General features: G+C 35.6%; 1 long non-coding RNA gene across 2 annotated transcripts in view; it reads left to right on the plus strand.

The window, feature by feature from the left end:
* LOC105466943 (uncharacterized) overlaps positions 1–18854 on the plus strand; it is a 124061-nt gene that overhangs the window by 5155 nt on the left and 100052 nt on the right. For both annotated transcript variants that reach the window (XR_011624614.1, XR_011624615.1), the window contains exon 2: positions 2968–3021. This is a non-coding gene — a long non-coding RNA (uncharacterized lncRNA). The remainder of the gene's footprint in view (positions 1–2967; positions 3022–18854) is intronic.

Genomic DNA, 18854 nt, shown 5'->3' on the forward strand with positions numbered 1-18854 from the left:
AATGGGAGAAAATTTTTGCAATCTACTCATCTGACAAAGGGCTAATATCCAGAACCTACAAAGAACTCAAACAAATTTACAAGAAAAAAACAAACAACCCCATCAAAAAGTGGGCAAAGGATATGAACAGACATTTCTCAAAAGAAGACATTCATACAGCCAACAGACACATGAAAAAATGCTCATCATCACTGGCCATCAGAGAAATGCAAATCAAAACCACAATGAGATACCATCTCACACCAGTTAGAATGGCGATCATTAAAAAGTCAGGAAACAACAGGTGCTGGAGAGGATGTGGAGAAATAGGAACACTTTTACACTGTTGGTGGGATTGTAAACTAGTTCAACCATTATGGAAAACAGTATGGCGATTCCTCAAGGATCTAGAACTAGATGTACCATACGACCCAGCCATCCCATTACTGGGTATATACCCAAAGGATTATAAATCATGCGGCTATAAAGACACATGCACACGTATGTTTATTGCAGCACTATTCACAATAGCAAAGACTTGGAATCAACCCAAATGTCCATCAGTGACAGATTGGATTAAGAAAATGTGGCACATATACACCATGGAATACTATGCAGCCATCAAAAAGGATGAGTTTGTGTCCTTTGTAGGGACATGGATGCAGCTGGAAACCATCATTCTTAGCAAACTATCACAAGAACAGAAAACCAAACACCGCATGTTCTCACTCATAGGTGGGAACTGAACAATGAGATCATTTGGACTCAGGAAGGGGAACATCACACACAGGGGCCTATCATGGAGAGGGGGGAGGGGGGAGGGATTGCATTGGGAGTTATACCTGATGTAAATGACAAGTTGATGGGTGCAGCACACCAACATGACACAAGTATACATATGTAACAAACCTGCACGTTATGCACATGTACCGTACAACTTAAAGTATAATAATAATAAATAAATTTAAAAAAAAATAAAAAATAAATAAATAAATTAGAAGCTTTCGGATTTTTATTATTGATTATGACATGAGTTGTAAGGTTGTCAAAAATGATTTTTACTGTGTTGAGATAAGTTCCTTCTATACATATTTTATTGAGAGATTTTGTCATGAATAGATGTGCAACTCTAACGTTCCTTCCACATTTATTGAGATGTTCATATGATTTTTACCTTTTATTCTGTTAATACATTGTATCACATTAATAAATTTGAAAATGTTGAACTATCTTACATTCTAGGAATAAATCCCACTTGATCATGGTGTACAGTTGTTTTAATATGCTGTTGAATTAATTTTGCTGTTATTTTATTGAGGATTTTTACATTTATATTCATCAGAGATATTTGCCTGTATTCTTTTCTTGTGTGCATGTTTGTTTTTTTTTTTTCTTTTCTTTCTGGTCTTGGTGTGTGTGTGATGCTGGCCTCATAAAATCAGTTTAGGAGTGTTTCTTCTTTTTTCTATTTTTTTGGAAGAGTTTGAGAAGAATTGCTATTAATTATTCTTAACTGTTTAGTAAAAATTTAATTGTGAAATCACGATAACTGAGGTTTTTTACCCTCTTCTTCAGTGTAATTCAATTTGTCATCATATGATTGTGCATAATCGTTCCTTTTGATCCATTTTATTCTGAAGCACCAGCTGTAATGCTTCTCATTTTACTTCTAATTTTCTTTATTTGCCTCTTCTCTATTTTATCTTAGTCTAGCAAAGGGTTGACAAGTTTTATTTATCTGTGTAAGAAGGTAACTCTTAGTTTTGTTGATTTTTTATATTGTTTTTCTATTTTTTAAATTTATTTCTGCTCCAATTTTTATCATTTCTTTTCTTCTGCTAACTTTGGGCTTAGATTGTGCTTATTTTTATATTTAGTTTAGGTATAATGTTAGAATGTTTATTTGATATATTTTCTTTTTTTAATATAAACCTCTCTCCTAGTACTCCTTTTGCTACATTCTATACATTTTGGCATGTTTTGTTTTCATTTTTATTTATCTCGAGATATTTTTAAAATTCCATTTTGATTTGATCTTTGACCCATGGATTGTTCAAGAGTGTGTTTATTCACAAGAGGTTACCATCATCTCCAGTGCACTTTTGACAATTTGATTATAATATGTCTTGGTGTAGATCTCTTTGGATTCATCGTATTTAGTGTCCTTTGAGGTTCTTAAATCTGGATGTCTATTTCTTTCCTCAGATTAGGGAAGTTTTGAGTCTTTTTTTTTTAAATCAACTTGTCTATCCTCTTTTCTCTGTCATCTCTTTTTGACTTTTATAATGAATATTTTTGTCCTCTTAGTAATTTTCCATATTTCCCTAAAAGCTATCCTTTTCATTCCTTTTATTTTAGCTCCTCTGATTGGATGGTTTCTAATGACCCATCTTCAAGTTCAGTGATTCTTTCTTTTGCTTGATCTAATCTACTGATGAAATACTCTATTTAATTTTTCAGTTTAGTTGATACTCTATAGCTCTATGTTTTTTGCTTGGCACTTCTAATATTTTCTATCACTTTGTTAAAAATTTTACTTTATTCACTGCTCTCCTGAACTTCATAAGCATTTTTATAACTATTATTTTGAGTTATCTGTTGGATACATCAAATACCTCCATTTGATTAGTATTTGTTTTGGAAGATTTATTCTATTATTTTATTTGGAACATATTTTCATGTTTCTTTCTTTTCTTTGACTCTCTGTGTTGGTTTCTGTGCATTAGATGAAACATCCACTTCTCCCAATATTCACATGCTTTTCTGATATAGGAAATGATGCTTGCCAATCAGTCTCATGAGAGATTCTGGTGCCTTTCAAACCTCTGTGCTTGTCCAGCTGCTATTTTTCTTCCTAGTGACCTCTAAGAAACTAGAGTATGCCAAGTCCTGTCAGTGCCCTGAAACAGATGAGATGGGATCCACTCCACTTATTAACCACTGGAAAAGTTCAGTACTAGATATGTGATTCAATTTTTCTCTTTTCAGGTAGAAGCTGGAAGCTGGAGCTTGTCACCCACTATCTCTTAACTGAGCCAGGAGGTAAGCTATGTCAAACACTCGTACAATCATTCAGACTTTTTGCTCTTTCAAAATGTTGCTTTGTTCTCTGTCACCCTCAAGGGGTCTGGAGAACGCCAGGCCTCATTAACTTTCAGATACAAGTGGGTTAGAGGCCAGTTCCTCAGGTAGCAAGCAGAAAAGTTGTGGAGTTAAAGGGGTAGTCAGACTCCTTCTGTGGAAACGCTGATTTTTTCACTGAAAGGAGCCAGGAGGAGGAGCAATGGGAAGTACCCACATGACCATAAATTCCCAGGGAACTACTGATTGCTTTCTCCATCAGCTCCAAGAAATAGGCAAGTTACAAGTTGGATCTTCAGGTAGCAGCTGGAAAAGACAAGGCTCCAGATGTGTAGTCTAACTTCTCCCAACTAGGAGCTTAGTTTTACAACTGGTGTAAGCCAGAGAGAAGAGTTGCAGAAAGCACCTATAGGGCCATTTAAAATGTCACTTTGTTTTCTACAGACCCTGGGGGATTAGTGAATCCCAAGGCCCTATTAGCTCTGGAAATTTAGTAGCCAGACCCTCAGACAGCAGCTGGAAAAGTCAAGGAACTAATTGTATAGATCAATTTCCAACATGAAGATGAAAGGCTTATTTTTTTTTTCAATGGAGCAAACCTAACAGAGCAGTCTTGGAAAGTGTCCACATGTCCATTCAAGTTCTCAGAAAACTAGTGACTGCCTGCCCCTTTAGCTTCCAGATGTGGACTAGTTAGACATCAGACTCTCAGGCAGCATCTGAAAAAGTTGAGAGGTTAGACATGCAGTATAACTCCTTCCTGGGAGAAGCTGGATGCTGGGGTTTATTGCTTTCTGACTGCACTGAGCAAGAAAGAATAGGTGTGTTAAGTGCACCTGTGCCTGTTTTAAAACCATCTTATTTTCCCTTCTGTGGTCCCAGAATACTATTGCCTACTGGTCTTTGTCAGCTTCTAGAGATAAGAAAGTTAAGAGTCAGACTATTGGGTAGCAGCTGTCAAAGTTGGTACATTAGATGTGTAGTCCAAACCCTTTGCTCCTTAGGGAAAAACTGAGAGAGGAGGGTTCTCTCCCATTTACCTGGTGCTGTGTTGGAAACAGAGTTTACGGCCAAAGTAGGTCTCAGCTTTTCTTACCCATTTTTAAATGGAAATTTTCTCAGTCATTTGGTATACAGGAGTCTCTTAACTAGTTTCTGAATTTTTCCCGGAGGGAATTGATCTGTACATAGTTGTTTATTTGGTTCATCTGTAGGTGGAGAGAGAGTCCTGAGCCTCCTCTTCTGTCATCTTGCTGATGTCTCCAATTCTCTGATAGTTGTAAGGAGGTAAATGGTTTTGAAATTTGTGAGACAGTTCCCAGGTAAACAACCAATTTAGTAGCAAGACACGGCCTATCTGGTTCAAAAAGATCCTAGAGAAACCACTGATTTCTCCTCATTGTGACACTATATATTTATTCTAAATAAAATAGATTGACATTATAAATGATCCAGGCTTGCAATTGGAGTGGTCTCTGCTCTTTTCAGATGGCTCCATTCTTCTCCTGTGTTCAACATAAAAATCACAAAACTGGTTTTTGCTCTCACGTAAATTTTATTTTTCATCATAACTGTCCTTACTTTCTTTTAGATCAATAAATAATAAAATACTTATTATTAAAAATACTGTATTTTAATACTCATTCATAGTTCTTATTTGTTAATAAATACTAACATGACCATACAATTCAATTGACACAATTCAGGTTTTTATTTGTTTGTATTTAGAGATGGCCTCTCACTCTGCCACTCCTGCTGGAGTGCAGTAGACCAATCACAGCTCACTGCCTCCTCCAACTCCTTGGTTCAAGCAATCCTCACATCTCAGCCTCCTTATTAGTAAGACTACAGGCATGTGTTAGTATACCTAGCTAATTTTTTAAAGTTAATTTTTAGAGACAGGGTCTCGCCATGTTGCCTAGTCTGGTCTTCAACTTCTGACCTCAAGTAATCCTTTGGCCTCAACTTCCTGAGTAAGACATAATTCAGTTTTAATCCATGTGGACTACTTAGGCATGATACTCTCAGGCAGCATATTTTCACACAAAGGTGGGGCTTTCTTTGTGTATGTGTGTATATATATTGACGGTTTAAATTATTTTTAAAAACAACAAAAGGGAAATTAAGAGTCATTTTGAGATATGTTTCTTCCTTTATCCTTTTTATTGTTTTGATAATGGCAAAAATGAAAATAAAGATAAAATAGCTTATTTAATCAATCTGGATTATAAACATGTGACTTTGTTTCTTTTTTCTTTTACTGCTTTGGAGTTGTAAAGACACAGTTTCTATGTTGGTGAGAAGTAGAATGGTATATTGCATTATGAAACAGGTAACAGATAAGAAACTATTTTAAATAAATAACTTGAGAATCGAGTGGCCCACTTTTATCTTGTAGATTTCCATAATTGTAGTATCTATTTCTGGAAGATGAGAAGGAACCTGTTGTCAACTTTGCTGCATATCATATCATAAGATAATTTTGATACTATCCCATTCCTGTGGGAGCACAACTAGCTCACTGAATTGACGAGAAAAACAAATGCTTTATTGATCAATCAGAACTTTTTCTTACTGCCAGAGCCAATGTGTGTGGTGGCCTTATGGTTTGTAAATAATTTTTGCTTCACAATGCACATTGGTGTGTACATTACTGGAAACTTTGTTTTATTTTCTACTACCTTCACTTTTCTGTTAACTTTCAGTAGTTAATAATGACTATAAAAATAAGTGAGATTCTAAACACTATACAACTGTTAATTCATTTAGTTTTTCATAAAAACACCATGAGACAAGTAGAATTATTGACCTTATTTGATGTGTTAAATAACCTGTTAGTGAGAGTCAACTAAGGAGTGGCCAGACCGTGATTCAAATATTGGCTACCTGGCTCCAGAGACTGCATATTTTAAATATCATGATTAAGAAAGTCCATATGGAGAAGCTAACATTTGAACAAAGACTTAAACTACTTGAAAAGTGAAGTATGTAGGTATCTGAGGATACTGCATTCCAGGCAGTGGAAAAGCAAGTACAAGTACCCTGAGGCAGGAGCATCCCTACGTGAGAGAAAATGGAGTAATGGATGAGTCTCAGCGTTTTTGCTGAACATCTGGAAGAGTATACTTGCTATTATTGAAAATGGGGGAGATTTGGGTGCTACAGGTGTGATGGGACAGCCAGAAGTTCATTTTTAAAGAGGTTAAATTTGAGAAGTCTATTAGATATTCAAGGAATGTTAAGTAGGCAGTCCAATACAGACTGGGTTTAGAGGACAGAAAGAATATGGGCTTGGCATTAAATAAAATAAATGAGGATGGACAAGCAGTCTAGGAACTGACTGTTCAACATTTGTAGCCAGAAGATAAGGAGTTAGTAGCAAAGAAACTGAAATGCAGCAGCCAGTGAGGCAGAAGGAAAACACGTGATGGTGGAGTCCTGGATTCCAAGTGAAGAAGGCCTCTCAATAAGGAGAAGCTGAACAGGTTTCTCAAATGTTGCTGGTAAGTCACATAAGGGAAGGACTTAGAATTGAGCACTGATTATAGCAATATGGACAATATCAGTGACCTTGACAAGATAATTTTTATTATAATGATTAAAGCAAGAATTTAATTAGGAGTGATTAAGAATTTTTCCCAAATCATACATCTAAGATTTGTTAGAGAACAAGTCATTTTCCTTATCCTTATTGATAACATCCAACAGTTCTGTGGAAATGTTTTAAAATGATAAAATTTCTAAATAAAATATAGAACCCGGAAAAAAAAGAAAAAAGTTAAAGGACAGGGATGAATGTGCAAAGTCATGATCAGTAGAGAGATTTAAAAGAGAAGTATATCTTGAAAGGATGGGTTGGATAAACAGATATGATTGGGGTATATTCTCATATTTGGAAGTCCCAGAGCATCAGTTAAACCTAACTTAGGGAAAAGAAATGCAGAAAGAGGTGGGTGGGAATTTATTGGCTAACATAATTAAAAAATGCAGGCATAGCTGAGTTGAGGTGTTACATACTATTGTCTGAATTCAGTGAGGCTCCATTTTCCAGCTCTGCTGCCCTCTGTTTGAGCTTTCATTTCATGCAGTCTCCCTAGTCAGGTTGGTAACCAATGGCTCAGGGCTTGCCTCTCACTGTCTAGCAATCCCTCTGGAAGGAGCTTTTCTTTTTCAATAGTTCCTGTAAATGTCACATATTGATTCTGATTAGCTTGTGTTACATGGAAGTTAATAAGTATTTGCTGTGTCCATGGAAATGGATTAGCTAGATTTAGATTTTTATCTGTACTTATTGGAAGTGGTGTAATTAGGCCAACTATTTCCAAACCATAAGGAGTAACAAGTAGAGAATTATCCTTAGGAAAAGTAAGGTTCTGATACTATATAAATGGGGAAATAGATGTTGGGTATATTTTTAAAGAGATGTTCATTATGTGAAAGAAGGAAAACGATTTGGAAAAAGAGAATGGAGAAAAGTGGTTATGTAGAATTTGCTATATACTTTACCTACATTTGTTGACAATTTCTCATTTAGTGACAACCCCAAGAGATGAATGCTTATGTTGGATAAAACTGAGAAAAGGGAAATGATCTCTAATATTTACTTCAGAGAAAATGTGCCCACAGGACTAAATTATAATCTAATCTTTCAAGCTTTAGGATATTTATATTCATAATTATACACTGAGAAAAATATGTATGGTTCATCTATGTAGCATTATAATCAACAGTCATAAAAACAGCCCTAAGTAAATAAATATAACAGAAAGATGTAGTCATATGATTTGATATGAGTCTAGAGGCTCTCCAGCTCAATTTCCCCAGCAACTGAACCTTTCAGCTTCTGAGGGTGAACGCTAAGTGATCAAGGTGTGTTAAGGGGTAATGGAGGAGCTCTAGGTTCAGGTGGGCAGGGGCAACAGCATTATATATTGTTATATGGTTTTCTCAATTTAGCCTCTCCTCTCTTCACTTCCTTATGGAACTACACAACACCTCCAACTCCTAAACCTTTCTGTTTATATGGCAGACCCCGGCTTGTTTCCCATTGGCTGCTGCACTTTAAGTAGGTAGAATTTATCTTGTTTTGCTCTGCTAGTTTGTTGCTATCCTTCCATCCACTTCCTTCCTTTGAATGCTGTTGACACCTTTCATCCCAAATCCTCTTGTCTGTCACTCTTTCCTTTTCTTTGTAGACTCACATCTTTATTTCTTCCACTGTCATTTTTTTCTTCTACTGGTGTTTTTGAGAGGTAACAGGCATTAACATGTACATTCAATCTACCTCATTTGACCAGAGGCCCTTCCATCCATTTCTACATCCTCCCTTTACATGCTTAATAATTAGTAATACTAAACATGTTATTACAATTAGTAATATTAAGCATGCTATTATAATCTTAGTTAGTCGTCAAAAGCCCCATCTCTCAATCTCAGTAAATCTTCCCACCCCTAAGGTGTATATATTTCAGTCTCTAAAGCCTAACAACATCCATACATTCCAGCATATTCCTTGGACTAAGTCCTACCCCTATATTTATTTGATTACCCTATTTATAGGTTAGTCCCAACTCTGAAGTATCAATGTGTCAAAGAGAATTTGCATTCATATAACACTGTAGTTAAGATGGTAAAAGATGCATGGTGAAATTTAGATTCAATGTTTTTAGCTGTGGTCACCTATATTTCCAAGCACGTGAATAATGTGATTCATCCAAAGTTTATTCTCATTTATCTGGAGTTTTCTAACCTACTATTGTAAATCCGTAATTGCCACATCTATATAAAGCACATATAAGGCACAGTGGAAGATCAGAAAGGTTGTTATAAAATGGTGCTCAAATGAAAATGTCATGCATCTCTCCATGAGACTTTAATAACTAAGAAAAAATATACATTTGGGAAGGATACTGAATCATAGCACCAGGGAAAAAAAGCAACTTGAAGCAGCTCATTTCTTTTAGTTGTCAGTAAATTTTTGGTTGTTGCTTTGCTTTGTTTTATAGCTTTCTTTGGCTCTATAAAGTATCTTGACATACTGCCTGAGATCTCTGGCTTGCTATCTATTCCATTTTTTTAAGGAAGTGAGATGCCATTTTAAAAGGCACTGAGACATCACTGTTAAATTACACCCACTGTATGTGCAGACAGCCATGTAGTGAGATCACTCCTACTTACTTGTTTGGCTTTAATTTATTTCTAGTTTAGGAGAGCAGTGGTGACCACTATGATGTCATGAAGTTGATACTTAGACAGATTCGATACATGGAGAAATCTTCCTAATAATGTCTAATTATTACTTAATATTTTACAGGTCAACAATTTTACTGGGAATTCAGGTATTCTAATCAAATAAAAAATAAGTAATAACTTGGAACATAAGTTAATAACCTGGCATATTGACTGGCATATAGTTGCTCAATAACTATAAGTTACTCAATTTCATTGAACACGTATTGCCAGTTCCTGCATTAAAACCTCTATCTTAGCTGTTCCACTGTCCTAAATGCCCTTATTCCAGATATTAGAATAGGTGTCTCTTTCTTAACTTTCTAGTATCAGTTTAAATATACCTTTCTCAGAGAAATCTCCACTGATCACTGTCTCCGTCGACCTCTTTCAATACACCCATTTTATTTTACCAGGGCTTGATATTTTCTTGATTATTAGTTCACTTATTTCATAAGAAGATATAATTCTATTTTGTCATTTGCTTTATTCCCAGTGCCTAGGGCAGTTCCTGGAATATATAGGTTGTGCATGTCTTCACATTTCACAGAGAAGGGGACCTTGCCTGGTTTGTTCATTGTGGTAGCTTTAACGCCTTGTATATGATATATCCTTTGTATGTGCTAAATTAATTAATAATGACTTTCCCTTTACAGTTTAATGTCTAATTTTATTAGAGTTTTAAAAGTAAAATACTTGGGAGATCACTTGAGCAGATCACTTAAGCCCAAGGTCAGATCACTTGAGCCCAAGGCAGGAAGATCACTTGAGCCCAAGGCCAGCCTGGGCATTATGGAGAAACCCTATCTCCACTAAAAAAAAGAAAAAAAAAATCAGCTGGGTATAGTGGCACATGTTGGTAGTCCCAGCTACTGAGGAGGCTGATGTGGGAGGATTGTCTGAGCCCAGGAATTCAAGGCTCTAGATCCACCACTGGACTCCAGCCTGGGTGAAGAGAGAGGCCACGTCTCAATAAAAAAAATAAATAATAAATAAATAAATAAAGTAAAATGCCCCGTTCTTGAGATTTACCCAAGACAAATGAAAACTTACATTCACACACACACACACACACACACACACACACACACACACACATATACACAGACACAGACACAGACACAGACACAAATGTTTTTAGAGGCTTTATTTGTAAAGTGCTGAATGACAGGATAAAGCATAAATTCTAGTGAATGGATTAAGAAACTCTGGTATGCATTCAACAGCATACCTCTTAGCAATGAAAAGAAACTACCAAAACACAAAACGAAATGGATGAATTCTAAATGCATAATTCTGTGTGAAAGAAGCCAGACTCAAAAAGCTACCTACTCTGTGGTCCTGGAAAAGGAAATACTATAGAAACAGAAAATAGATCAGTGGTTGCTAAGCCATGGGGATAGGGTGGAGTTTACAACAAAGGGCAGAGTGAGAAAATTTGGGAGAGTGAGGGCTCTGTTCTGTATCGTGATGGCAGTGGTGGTTACGTGCCTGCATGTGCTTGTCCAAACTAATAGAACTCTACTCAAAAAAGAGTGAATACTACTTTACATAAATTATATCTCAATATTTAAAAAGTAAATAGACAAAACATTATAATTCACTATGGTTCAAAATGACTAGGCTGTGATATAGCTGCCTAACTATTCTGCTCTTCTAGCTTTGCCTTGCCTGTCCAATCTCTTCTCAAACAACAGGCAGTGTGACACTAAGTAAACGTTTTACTCCTCCAACATCTTTCCACCTCAGTTCTTAAAATGGCCGAGAAGGCCTTCCCTGATCGGCTGCCCAACTGTTTCACTGATGCCATCTCAACTACTCTTTTCTCTTGCACTCTACACCAGCCAGAACAGCCCCCTTGCCTATCTGGCAAGACACCAAGCTCCAGGAGGGCGTTGCAGTTGCTATTCTTTGCTGGGCTGCTCACCTCCTGGATATCAACATGGCCTGTTACTTCACACCCTTCAGCTCTATTTGCAAATATCATCTTAACAGAGATATTTTCCAGGACTATCCCATACAAATAATACCTCCTTCCTTATATTCCATTTTACTTTTGTCTACAGAAAGACGTATTTAGTTTTTAAAAATCTGAGTACTCTCATTAGAATATAAGCTTTAAAATGTTTGAAACTATTTTTTATTTATTACTATTTCTCTATAATTCACATGTATGAATAAATACATGAACTTGGTCACTAATGTAAATGTTTTGGCAGAGACTGAGTAGATGCCCATAACACCCACTTCTTCTTCCTGAGCACATAACTAATTCTCATTTCCGGTCAGCCTTGCATCTAGGAGATCATATGACTAACTCTCATTAATGTAATGTAAATGAAAGAGATACCTTACTGTTTGGTCTATGAGCTATAATCAGTTTGCTTTCTGTTTGATCTCTCCCTCTTCCCTTATTCTGTCACATGGATGACACCATATGATGTTAAATTCCTGAAGGCATTTGTTGAAGTTGACAGAGCCACACCATGAAAAGAGTCTAGGTTCCTGAAGACTGTGTGTAGCAGAGGTCTTCCCCGCCTCCTCCAGTATACATTGTACTATGTAACATTAATCAGAAAGAAATCTTTATTGTGTAAAGCCATAACACCTTCAAATCATTTGGTAAGGATAGTTTTACTTAAGATGACTAATATACCTGGATTTAGAATCAAAAGATGTTTCCAATCTGAGGTTTGTCATATCTGACAATGTAGATGCTATGTATGACTCTATTTCCAGATTTTACAGTGGGGATAGAATACGCTAGCACTTCATAGAATGAAAATGCTGCGAACATAATTTGTATATTTTTAAAAGAATATCACAAATGTGAGTTCTGTAAAATGCCACTGTTTATACATTGCTAGTTTAGGTTCTTTTTTCCTAGATAGTTCTTCACTGATTTGTTCAATATTTAATATTTACTTATTTAGGTTTATTCTCTGTGCCTACCACTATGATGAATAGGAAAGATAATACCGACCTTTACTGTCAGTGAGTGGAGAAAACAACAATGAGATAATTAGTCACTGTGTGAACAGTACTTTCCTAAGGGAGTCTACAGAGTGATGGCAATGAAAAGTAGGGAAACCGAACCCATACTTGGGATATTAGGGGTGGGTGTTGTTCCACAGGAAGAGACTTTAAGTTGTGTAAGGAATTTATCTATTTCCTGCAGGTTTTCGAATCTGTTCGTGTATAGTTGCTCACAGTAGTCTGCAATGATTCTTTGTATTTCTGTGGTATCCATTTTAACATCTCCTTTTTTTCTTTCTGATTTCATTTATTTGGCTCTTCTGTATATTTTATTCTTAGTTTGTCTAGCTAATGCTTTGTTGATTTTAATTATCTGTTCAATAAACCAGCTTTGTTTTGTTGATCTTTTTTATTGCTCTTCAAGTTAAAAGCTGACAGAGACAAAGAAGGGCATTATATAAAGGGATCAATTTAGCAAGAGAATATAACAGTTATAGACATACATGTACCAAACACCGAAGCACCCAGATATATAAAGCAAATATTAGATGCAAAGGGAGAGCTAGATTCCAATACACTACTAATAGGAGATTTCAACACCACACTCTCAGCATCAGACAGATTATTTAAACAGAAAATCACCAAAGAAATATCAGATTTAAATGGCACCATGGACCAAATGGACCTGAGAAACATTTACAGAATGTTTCATTCACCCAACAGCTGCAGAATACACATTCTTTTCTTCAGTACATAGAACATTATCTATGACTGACCATATGTTAGGACACAAAACAGTCTTCAAGAAAATTAGCAAATTGAAATCATATTAAGTATGTGGTTGGAACACAATGAAATAAAACTAGACCAACAACAAGAGAAACATTAAAAACTATATAAGTACCTAGCAATTAAACAACAGGTTCCTAAACAACCAATGGTGAAGAAAAAAAGTTTAAAATTAAAAAGATTTATTGAAAAAAATGAAAATAGAATCACAACATATCAAAACCTACGGTACAGAGCAAAAACAGTATTAAGAAAGAAGCAGGTTTATAGTAAAAAATGCCTATATCAAAAACTAGAAACATTTTAAATAAACAACTTAATGATGCACTCCAGGAACAAGAACAGCAAGAACAAACCAAACCCAAAATTCATAGAAGAAAATAAATACTAAAGATCAGAGCAGAAACCAACAAAATTGAGACCGACTCATTTTTATCACAGGTGCCAAGAACATACATTGGAGAAAAGACAATCTCTTCAATAAATGGTGCTGAAAAAACTGCATAACCAAGGATAATTCAACATATGCAAATCAATTAATGCACAAACCACCATGTTAACAGAATGAAGGATGAAAATCACATGATTTTGTTAATAGATGCAGAAAAATAATTGGATAAAACACGCTTTCATGATAAAAATTCTCAACTACAGAGATAAATCATTTCTATATACTATTTGACCATAAAAAGAATGAAATCCTATCATTTGTAGCAACATGCATAGAATGTAGCAACATGCATAGAACTGGAAGGCATTATGTTACCTGAAATAAGACAGGTACAGAAAAAGAAATGTTACATGTTCTCATTCTTATGCAAGAGCAAAAAAAAAAATGATCTCATGGATGCAGGGAATAGAATGATTGTTACTGGAGGTTGAGAAGGACAGAGACAAAAGGGGGTTAAAACAAAATTGGTTAATAAGTAAAAAAATATGCTTAGAAGATTAAGTTCTAGTGTTCAATAGCACAGTAGGAGGATTATAGTTAACTATAATTGATTACATATTTAAAAATAGCTAGAAGAGAAGCCCTCAAATGTTCTCAACACAATGAAATGACCATTGTTTGAGGTGCTAGATATTCTAATTTTCCTGATTTGATTAATATACATTGTATCCTTGTATCAAAATATCACATGTACCACATAAATATGTATAACTATTTTGTATCAAAAATATATAATGAGAATTCTCTGAAAGAAGGTTAACAAAGGGAGGTCTTCAATCACCCCAGATATCTGCTTAGAAATACTTTCCCAACTCTTCTATATGGAGGGGAAATCTAAACAACAAAATGGATATTTTGCTTAATTAAGGACAAAGAGATAAAATTTAAGTGGGGCTGAAGCTCCAAAGAGGAAATAGATATGTAAGGAAAGAGCTCCATAAATCTGCGTGGAAATACTTTTATATGTTTTGCTGAATACTAAGACATGCAAGTATAAGGTTAGGTGAACATTTTTTGTTTAGATAAATTCTGCATTCTTTTTTGTTTAATAAAATGTTTGGTATAATGGTGATTCAATCTCGAGTTATGTCTCCTTGACCCAAGGCAGTAAGTTGAAAAGTATAAAATGTATTCACTTTGGTGGTTGTCTTCATATTCAGCAAGTTCGTTTTCCCACTGAATTGGTGCCTTCCTTTGTTCTGGAAGAACAGAAGATTGACCTCCAGAAATATCTTGTTTTAGCAAGTGGACAGATGAAATGATTAGGCTTGGTATGGCTCTTTTCCATTTTAAATCCCAGTGATGATTGCTGGCAGAAGGCAACAGTTATGTAGGCTCCACCTCAGGTGTGCAAGCACACTGCAATTAAGGAGAGCTACTCCTAGCCAGCCAGGAGGAAAGAGGCTGATCAAAGTGTCACATTATTTACTTCCAGTGTAAACCATAATTCCCAACCCAAAATACTATGATTTATTTAGCAAAAAGAGGGTATCAACAAAACCCAGACACGTATTATTCACAAATTGTAGTCTAAGGGAATGCAAATAGCATAATTATTTTCAGACAGGTAAACACATTGAGTGGCTTCTCCACATGCATCCTTATTATAAATAATTGTTCCAATTAGTGTTATCCAAATACTGTGCAAAGGCTCCAGTAAAGATGCAATTTAAAGCAATATAAGCAAATGATTTTTTATACTCAGTGAGATAAATCCAAGTCAGGGACGGGGCTCATGGCAGAGCAAAAGAGATGCAGGTAGCAAACTAATTTGAAAATTCCATCACCAGATTAGGTCAACAATAAGAGTATAATCTGTAGGCAAATAAGTGTAATTATTACTATCATCAATACTTTATATTGAGGAACTATGATCACTAGTTAATTTTATTTGAAATAAATCCCAATATGTAAGACTTCCTTGACTGTATAGTGTAGAAAATAATAATTGTGTACAAATGACCACAGTGTGTGCTTAATATTCACATTGTGTTACTTTTTTCAAATGGCATTTAATGTCTACTGTATCATTTTAACTTTACAATGACAGTATAATATTAAGAGCTTTTGCTCTGAAGCTAGACTGCTTGGAGTTCAAATGCTGACTCTGAACATGAACCTCTATAAGGCTCAATTTTCTCAGCTATGAAGTTTGAGCTAATAAGAGGATTTACTTCTTAAGGATGTTGATGATGAAAATCAATGAAGGACGTGCAGAGAGTTTAAATAACTACAAGAAGATATTGGCTCTGGTTGCTGATGCAATCAGGAAACAAAACACATAACATCTAGAATTAACTCTATCAACAATGCATACTGCCTCTTCTATCCCAGGGGTTTGTGAGGATTTAGCAAGACTATGCAAGTGGGGCACTTAGCCCACTGTGTGATGTGCAGCATTTAATGTCCAGTATCTAAGAGGAAGAGAGAGAAGTTAGAGGAAGAGAGAGAAGTTAGAGGAAAAGAAGATGGAAGATACCAGCTACTAGTACTAGATTAGAGGATTGTTTTTACAAATTTCTGCTGTAAAGGGCCAGAGAGTAAATATGTTTGGTTTTGTAGGATATATATTCTGTTGCAACTATTCAAATCCGTCATTATAGCTAGAAAGTAATAATAGATACACGTACATGAATGGGTATAGCTGTACCCCAATAAGATTTTATTTACAGTAACATGAATTGGACTAGATTTGTCTCTTGGGCCATAGTTTGGCATCTGGATCAGAGAATGAGAACTTGAAAACAGTCTTTTGTTGAAGTTCAGTATTCTTTGCAGCTTCTCCCAGCTGTCACCCTCTGGCCTATTTTATTACCGGGAACAGTGAGGGAATGAAACTATATAACCCCTTATGCTGTTTTCAGAACTGATGGTCTAAGAGTCTATGGTATCTCAATGCATCTGAAAATGGTTGAGTGACTGTTAACCAGAGAAAAGATTAAAATAATTAAAATGAATTATAAGCATGGTGGACATGGCTCCGACGATGGTAAAAACTATTTCTTTGACCCTCATTCTCTACTAAAATTAGAATGTTATCTTTGTTCAATGGGAGATATTTATTATTACCTGGAAGCCTTTACACTTTACATTCGCTGGCTTCTAGGTGTTGTTTGTAGGTAGAGTGATCATATGTCGTTTGCCTTTGAATGCTCCAGATTATGCCTAACTACTAATAGCATTTTTCTCTCTTCTAAAGTACTGCAATTTGCATGAAAAAAGGCGATTACTCTACTAATAGAAGATGAAACTCAATGCTGTAGGCTTCTACTTCTCTTTGGAAGCTGCAAAATTTCTACACAAAAAGGACCGAGAAGGCACATCTCAAGGAATACTTCCCGTCTTAAGATTCCCTCTATTTTAGCAACAATTTATTGAGTATCTAATATATATCATGTACTGTGAAAGACACTGAGAATCAAATGTGCTCTCAGAAGTTCTCATTTTAGTTTTGAAGAAAGGTTGTGAAGGTTTACATAAACTAATTCTCCACGTGAAATCTTTAAATTCCACAGGCTTTGGGCTGCTTCATATATTTTCTTCATCATTATGTATTCCACGTGAGCCAAAGCCACACAAGGGCAAATGCAGGGTATACCCTTTTACCCCTGTCACCAGCATCTGTTCATGGTTGCTCTGTACTAATTGAACCCTAAGTAAACACTCTGGAATAAATTTCAGCTTTAGTTAAAATTTCCTCATTAAGCATTGATTTCTGTTATTCCTATATTGCACTGAGAAAGGGAAGTGAATTATTTTATAGAACTTGAAAGGCTCATATGAGTAGCTATAAATACTTATCTTCATACTCTACACTTTATTGTTTGTTGAGAGTTTACTACATTCCAGGCTCCAGATTAAACTCTTATATACTATATAGCACTTAATCCTCACAATTGCCCTATGAGGTAGAAGCTAGTATTTTCCTCTATTTTATGAATAACAAAGTTAAAGCTCAAAGTGTTTAGAAAATGTATATGAGGTAACATAGCTAGTGAGTGGTGAAGACAGGATTTCGCCTCCCATTTCATTTTTATGAAGGCTGAAAATATTATGTTTGGTATACTATAATTTATAAAAGTTAATGATAGTATTGACTAAACTGCTTGATTTAATGCTACTAGTATCACTTCTACAAATATTGCATGGATTGCATTTATCCTAAAAGTGATTCTTGTTTATCTAAAATTCTAATTTAACTAGGTATGCTGTAATTTTATTTGCTAAATCTGGCAACACTATCTGTTACTCATCCTGTATAGGATATTAAACTAGGAAAACATCAAGAAGCCCTAGCACCGTTCCCATCTCAGTCGTTCTACATCACATCACTGATTTCATGGTCATAGCTATATTTGTACAAAGAACATGCTCCCAGTGTAGTTCCAACAAAAGACAATGAAAACATTGTTTATCTTGTATTCAGCTCTCGTGGTGTAGATTATTTTATCAACCAGAAACTGAGTACCCAAATGTCCCTTGAGCAATCAATATATCAAGCGTTGTTTCCCCACTGCTCAAGTTAATACCTGAGTATAATCCCTCTAGATTTCTTTTTGTGGGGGATGAGATGCAGTAGAGTTCAGCTGTATAAATGAACTACATGTAAACTACAGCCATAGCCACAAGCAAGTATGAAGGGTATCAGCCAGGAGCCTAACATATGCTGCCAATGTGAAGCCTACAAAGAAAGCCAAATTCCTTACTCAAAAATCCTGCCATCTTCTTCCAGAGAAATTAAAATAATTGCATACAAAACTTCTTACATGGAGAATGTTTGCCATGTTTTTGGCCCCTAGGCTTCTAATTCCAACTTCCTAAAAGTACACCAGATTTCCTTTGTAAAACCACCCTTCATTTTAAACCAGATTTGTTTAAGTCAATGACTGTAAAATTCATGACATCATTCTAGCTAAACCATTTGCTCAAAGAAAGCCTTATGATACAATCTGAACCAATGAGATGGAAAGAGGCATTTATTTCTGGAGAGAAGAGCATCTCCTTTATTCTGTGAAAGCAATCATAAGAAACATTTTCTCTTGTGGGTTTGGTGGTTCAGATGCTCTGGATGCATTCTCTGTTTCACTACCATGAGGAAAGAGAGGCTAGAACCTCCAAGGGCCATATTTGTGATGTCTGAGTATAAAGCTGATGCCACGGAAGGCAGAAAAAAGTGACTCAAGAAGTAGCCATGCCCTGGGTGACACCATTTGAACTTCTGGATCAAGATTCAGCCAACGTCTCTGGATGTTTTTCCTCATGAGCCAATAAATGATCTTTGCAGTTTAAGCCCATTTGAGAAGGAATATATTTTGTCACTTGCAATACAAGGAGACTTAAAATTGACAGA

The sequence above is a fragment of the Macaca nemestrina genome, chromosome 6, assembly GCF_043159975.1.
Source record: "Macaca nemestrina isolate mMacNem1 chromosome 6, mMacNem.hap1, whole genome shotgun sequence".
Classification (NCBI taxonomy): Eukaryota; Metazoa; Chordata; class Mammalia; order Primates; family Cercopithecidae; genus Macaca; species Macaca nemestrina.